At 42.1% G+C, this 7,500-nt stretch overlaps 1 non-coding gene across 1 annotated transcript; it reads right to left on the bottom strand.

Moving 5' to 3' along the window:
* Positions 1-4,137: 4,137 nt before the first annotated feature.
* LOC123687225 lies at positions 4,138-4,256 on the bottom strand. The gene has a single exon (XR_006748963.1). It is a non-coding gene; the product is annotated as a 5S ribosomal RNA (ribosomal RNA).
* Between the last annotated feature and the right edge of the window lie 3,244 nt (positions 4,257-7,500).

The raw sequence follows: 7,500 nt of genomic DNA, 5'->3' as shown, positions 1-7,500 counted from the left end.
CATATAAGGAGGCAACCAAATCAAATTTGAGAAAATTCCACGATCAGAAAATTTTTTTCGAAAAAAAAAAAAAAATCGTAATCACCTCGGTCATGGCGAGTTATTTTCCGTATTTCATTCCACAATCAACGTACAACATAGAAGAAATCATCTCTCTAACTATCCTGGTTCAAAAGTTGTATCGGAACATTTCACGTCGTAATATCTCGCCAAGTCCAGACCTCGGCGATAGGTAGTATCTGACACCGTCCGCTCGGGACTGACATCGACTTGGACTCGGGCTGATGATGGGGAGGCGTTTAAGGACGTGAACATTTTTCCTTATAAAAATTAAAGTCGACAATGAATATTGATTCTGATTACTGATTTACGCTTTAAAAACACATTAGAAGGCAACCAAATCGAATTTGAGGAAATTCCACGATCAGAAAATTTTTTTCGAAAAAAAAAAAAATCCGAAAAATATTTTTCGATTCCGATTACTGATTTACTCTTTTAGAACACATTAGGAGGCAACCAAATCAAATTTGAGAAAATTCCACAATCAGAAAATTTTTTTCGAAAAAAAAAAAAATTCGAGGACACCTCGGTCATGGCAAGTTATTTCCCACAATCCATTCCCCGATCCACGTACATCCCAGAAAAAATCATCTCTCTAACTATCCTGGTTCAAAAGTTGTATCGGAACATTTTCACGTCGAAAATATATCTCTAAGTCCAAACCGATGCACCACGTAAACTAGGGCAGACCGATGCACCACGTAATATCGGGCAGACCGATGCAGAACGTAAACTCGATCATACCGATGCTTCACGTAATCTCGATCTTACCGATGCACCACGTAAACAAGGGCAGACCGATGCAGAACGTAAAGTAGATCTTACCGATGCACCACGTAATCTCGATCTTACCGATGCACCACGTAATCTCCATCTTACCGATGCACCACGTGAACTGGATCTTACCGATGCAGAACGTGAATTGGATCTTACCGATGCAGAACGTGAATTGGATCTTACCGATGCACCACGTAAACTCGATCATACCGATGCACCACGTAATCTCGGGCAGACCGATGCACAACGTAAATGACGATCGGGACCGGGGCGATCGGTCGTATCTGACACCGCCGGCTCGGTTCTAACATCGTCAATGAGTCGGGGTTGTAAAAAAGGACGTGAACATTTTTCCTTATAAAAATCAAACCCGACCATGGATTTTGATTCTGATTGTTGATTATCGCTACTAGAACATATAAGGAGGCAACCAAATCAAATTTGAGAAAATTCCACGATCAGAAAATTTTTTTCGAAAAAAAAAAAAAATCGTAATCACCTCGGTCATGGCGAGTTATTTTACGTATTTCATTCCACAATCAACGTACAACATAGAAGAAATCATCTCTCTAACTATCCTGGTTCAAAAGTTGTATCGGAACATTTCACGTCGTAATATCTCGCCAAGTCCAGACCTCGGCGATAGGTAGTATCTGACACCGTCCGCTCGGGACTGACATCGACTTGGACTCGGGCTGATGATGGGGAGGCGTTTAAGGACGTGAACATTTTTCCTTATAAAAATTAAAGTCGACAATGAATATTGATTCTGATTACTGATTTACGCTTTAAAAACACATTAGAAGGCAACCAAATCGAATTTGAGGAAATTCCACGATCAGAAAATTTTTTTCGAAAAAAAAAAAAATCCGAAAAATATTTTTCGATTCCGATTACTGATTTACTCTTTTAGAACACATTAGGAGGCAACCAAATCAAATTTGAGAAAATTCCACAATCAGAAAATTTTTTTCGAAAAAAAAAAAAATTCGAGGACACCTCGGTCATGGCAAGTTATTTCCCACAATCCATTCCCCGATCCACGTACATCCCAGAAAAAATCATCTCTCTAACTATCCTGGTTCAAAAGTTGTATCGGAACATTTTCACGTCGAAAATATATCTCTAAGTCCAAACCGATGCACCACGTAAACTAGGGCAGACCGATGCACCACGTAATATCGGGCAGACCGATGCAGAACGTAAACTCGATCATACCGATGCTTCACGTAATCTCGATCTTACCGATGCACCACGTAAACAAGGGCAGATCGATGCAGAACGTAAAGTAGATCTTACCGATGCACCACGTAATCTCGATCTTACCGATGCACCACGTAATCTCCATCTTACCGATGCACCACGTGAACTGGATCTTACCGATGCAGAACGTGAATTGGATCTTACCGATGCAGAACGTGAATTGGATCTTACCGATGCACCACGTAAACTCGATCATACCGATGCACCACGTAATCTCGGGCAGACCGATGCACAACGTAAATGACGATCGGGACCGGGGCGATCGGTCGTATCTGACACCGCCGGCTCGGTTCTAACATCGTCAATGAGTCGGGGTTGTAAAAAAGGACGTGAACATTTTTCCTTATAAAAATCAAACCCGACCATGGATTTTGATTCTGATTGTTGATTATCGCTACTAGAACATATAAGGAGGCAACCAAATCAAATTTGAGAAAATTCCACGATCAGAAAATTTTTTTCGAAAAAAAAAAAAAATCGTAATCACCTCGGTCATGGCGAGTTATTTTCCGTATTTCATTCCACAATCAACGTACAACATAGAAGAAATCATCTCTCTAACTATCCTGGTTCAAAAGTTGTATCGGAACATTTCACGTCGTAATATCTCGCCAAGTCCAGACCTCGGCGATAGGTAGTATCTGACACCGTCCGCTCGGGACTGACATCGACTTGGACTCGGGCTGATGATGGGGAGGCGTTTAAGGACGTGAACATTTTTCCTTATAAAAATTAAAGTCGACAATGAATATTGATTCTGATTACTGATTTACGCTTTAAAAACACATTAGAAGGCAACCAAATCGAATTTGAGGAAATTCCACGATCAGAAAATTTTTTTCGAAAAAAAAAAAAATCCGAAAAATATTTTTCGATTCCGATTACTGATTTACTCTTTTAGAACACATTAGGAGGCAACCAAATCAAATTTGAGAAAATTCCACAATCAGAAAATTTTTTTCGAAAAAAAAAAAAATTCGAGGACACCTCGGTCATCGGCAAGTTATTTCCCACAATCCATTCCCCGATCCACGTACATCCCAGAAAAAATCATCTCTCTAACTATCCTGGTTCAAAAGTTGTATCGGAACATTTTCACGTCGAAAATATATCTCTAAGTCCAAACCGATGCACCACGTAAACTAGGGCAGACCGATGCACCACGTAATATCGGGCAGACCGATGCAGAACGTAAACTCGATCATACCGATGCTTCACGTAATCTCGATCTTACCGATGCACCACGTAAACAAGGGCAGACCGATGCAGAACGTAAAGTAGATCTTACCGATGCACCACGTAATCTCGATCTTACCGATGCACCACGTAATCTCCATCTTACCGATGCACCACGTGAACTGGATCTTACCGATGCACCACGTAATCTCAATCTTACCGATGCACCACGTGAACTGGATCTTACCGATGCAGAACGTGAATTGGATCTTACCGATGCACCACGTAAACTCGATCTTACCGATGCACCACGTAATCTCGATCTTACCGATGCACCACGTGAACTGGATCTTACCGATGCAGAACGTGAATTGGATCTTACCGATGCACCACGTAAACTCGATCTTACCGATGCACCACGTAATCTCGATCTTACCGATGCACCACGTGAACTGGATCTTACCGATGCAGAACGTGAATTGGATCTTACCGATGCACCACGTAAACTCGATCTTACCGATGCACCACGTAATCTCAATCTTACCGATGCACCACGTGAACTGGATCTTACCGATGCAGAACGTGAATTGGATCTTACCGATGCACCACGTAAACTCGATCTTACCGATGCACCACGTAATCTCGATCTTACCGATGCACCACGTGAACTGGATCTTACCGATGCAGAACGTGAATTGGATCTTACCGATGCACCACGTAAACTCGATCTTACCGATGCACCACGTAATCTCAATCTTACCGATGCATCACGTAATCTCGATCTTACCGATGCAGAACGTAAACTCGATCATACCGATGCACCACGTTATCTCGGCAGACCGATGCAGAACGTAAAAAAAAAGCTTACAGCACGCGGTGTTCCCAAGCGGTCACCCATCCAAGTACTAACCGCGCCCGACGCTGCTTGGCTTCAGTGTTCTGACGAGAACTGGCAATTTCAGCGTGGTATGGCCGTAAACAACAAATATAGCGATATTTTCTATGATATCTCACTTTTTGGGAGCGGAAAGGACGTGAACGTTTTTCCTTATAAAAAATGAAATAACTTTTGGATATTAATTCTGATTGTTGATTTAAGTTTTAAGAACACATTAGGACATATCTCAATGAAATTTGAGGGATTTCCGAAATCGAAAAATATTTTTCGAAAAAAAAAAAAAATCCCAGAAGACCTCGGTCATCTCAAGTTTATTTCCATATTCTATTACACAATCAACGTACATCACAAAAGGAACCATCTCTCTAACTATCACAGTTAAATTTTTGTATCGGAACATTTCACGTCGGAATATCTCGCTAAGTCCAGACCGGGGAGATCGGTCGCATTTGACACCGTCCGCTCCGGTCTAACATCGTCTTGGAGTCGGGGTAACGATGGAGAGGCGTTTAAGGACGTGAACATTTTTCCTTATAAAAATTAAAGTCGACAATGAATATTGATTCTGATTACTGATTTACTCTTTTAGTACACATTAGAAGGCAACGCAATCAGATTTGAGGAAATTTCAAGATCAGAAAATTTTTTTCGAAAAAAAAAAAAATTCAAGAACACCTGGGTCATGGCAAGTTATTTCCCACAATCCATTCCACAATCAACGTACAACATAGAAGAAATCATCTCTCTAACTATCCTGGTTCAAAAGTTGTATCGGAACATTTCACGTCGAAATACCTCGCCAAGTCCAGACCGGGGCGATAGGTAGTATCTGACACCGTCCGCTCGGGACTGACATCGACTTGGACTCGGGCTAATGATGGGGAGGCGTTTAAGGACGTGAACATTTTTCCTTATAAAAATTAAAGTCGACAATGAATATTGATTCTGATTACTGATTTACGCTTTAAAAACACATTAGAAGGCAACCAAATCAAATTTGAGGAAATTCCAAAATCAGAAAATTTTTTTTCAAAAAAAAAAAAATCCGAAAAATATTTTTCGATTCTGATTACTGATTTACTCTTTTAGAACACATTAGAAGGCAACGAAATCAAATTTGAGTGAAATCCAAAATCAGAAAATATTTTTCGAAAAAAAAAAAAAATTCGAGAACACCTCGGTCATGGCAAGTTATTTTCCACAATCCATTCCCCAATCAACGTACATCCCAGAAAAAATCATCTCTCTCTAACTATCCTGGTTCAAAAGTTGTATCGGAACATTTTCACGTCGAAAATATATCTCAGAGTCCAGACCGATGCAGAACGTAAACTCGATCATACCGATGCTTCACGTAATCTCGATCTTACCGATGCACAACGTAAACTAGATCACACCGATGCAGAACGTAAACTCGATCATACCGATGCACCACGTAAACTCAGGCAGACCGATGCAGAACGTGAACTCGATCTTACCGATGCACCACGTAATCTCGATCTTACCGATGCACCACGTAAACTCGGGCAGACCGATGCAGAACGTGAACTCGATCTTACCGATGCACCACGTAAACTAGGGCTGACCGATGCATCACGTAAACGACGATCGAGAGGCGCGAAAGGACGTGAACGTTTTTCATTATAAAAATTGAAATAAATGATAAATAATGATTCTGATTGTTGGTTATCATTTTTAATAAGCATTAGGAGGCAACCAAATGAAATTTGAGGAAATTCCGATAATAGAAAATTTTTTCGAAAAAAAAAAAAAATTCATGAAATCCTCGGTCATCGCAAAATATTTACCATATTCTGTTCGATAATCAACGTATATTTAAGAAGGAATCATATCTGTATCTATCTTGGTTCAAATTTTGTATCGGAACATTTTGACCAAAGTCCGAGCTTCGGCCGAAACAGACACCGCTGACCTGGCCTATCGATCGACCGAGAGTCGGGGATAGAGCGTAAGTGTTGTCTGGAGGGGAACCCTGTGCTCTCCTGACATATATAGGGAAGGTGGTCGCGTTGGGCGATGCAGAACGTTTGGATCGGGAATTATATTTTTGGTTCAGCTATTGGAATATGGTTTATTGTTGGTATATATTGGCGAAATAACGTTCTTACTGACTGGGGATATTCATAAAAATGAGTCCGGAGATTTTCAGATCGAAGTCCGAGTGATCCGACTTGGAAGGCGTGTTGGGTGGGTCGAGATGGCTTAGATAGATCAGACGAGGCGGGCTAAGTGTTGACGTCATGCATCGGTCCATTTTCAGATTGAGTCCGAGTAATCCGACTTTGAAAGAGTGTTGGGTGCGTCGAGACTGTTTAGATAGATCGGACGAGGCGGACTAGGTGTTAACGACATGCATCGGTATATTTTCTGATCGGAGTCCGAAGAAATCGGCCCTAGTAGGCGCAGCGGACGGTCGAGACGGCCTCGGTGGGTCGGATCGATCGGGAAAAGTTTGCTAAATCGTGTCTGGAGGGGAACCTTGGGTTCTCCTGACATATATAGGGGATAAGGTTTGGGTGAACGATTCTTCACGTAAAAGTTGAGTAATTTATTTTTCGATAAGCTTTTGGATATTGATGAGAAGTATATGTATATCTTCGATTAAAAGAATTCTTACCGTCTCCATGTATATTATATTAGATATATAAGAAATAGTTAACGTGATGCATCGGCCGATTTCCGGATCGGAGTTCGAGAGATGCGACTTTCGATGCGCGATGGGTGGTTCGAGACGGCCTAGATCGATCGGACGAGGCGGACTAGGTGTTAACGACATGCATCGGCGGATTTTCTGATCGGAGTCCGAAGAAATCAGCTCTAGTAGGCGCGGCGAACGGTCGAAACGGCCTCGATCGATCGGACGAGGCGGACTAGGTGTTAACGACATGCATCGGCGGATTTTCTGATCGGAGTCCGAAGAAATCAGCTCTAGTAGGCGCGGCGAACGGTCGAAACGGCCTCGGTGGGTCGGATCGATCGGGAAAAGTTTGCTAAATCGTGTCTGGAGGGGAATCCGGGGTTCTCCTGACATATATAGAAGGGGTGGAGAATGGGTCCTGTCCTAGACTGTTTGGAGTTCTTTTTAGGATGATATTCAGTTGGTAAGTGGTAGACCCGAATCCGACCTCGGCGTTTGGGTACTGGCAAGGTGTGTTGGTTTCGGCTTTCGCATCTTGGGTCGCTTTCGTCAACCTCATGCAGCGAGGTCGCGGTCCGCTTCGTCTCTTTGTAGTCGAATGGCCTTTAAGCGACCAACCTTAAAATCGTGATCCTCTGCCCGTTGCGGGTTATGTTCACAAAAAATT

The sequence above is a fragment of the Harmonia axyridis genome, chromosome X (genome assembly GCF_914767665.1).
Source record: "Harmonia axyridis chromosome X, icHarAxyr1.1, whole genome shotgun sequence".
NCBI classification, from domain to species: Eukaryota; Metazoa; Arthropoda; class Insecta; order Coleoptera; family Coccinellidae; genus Harmonia; species Harmonia axyridis.
This window is presented reverse-complemented; position numbering and strand designations above follow the sequence as displayed.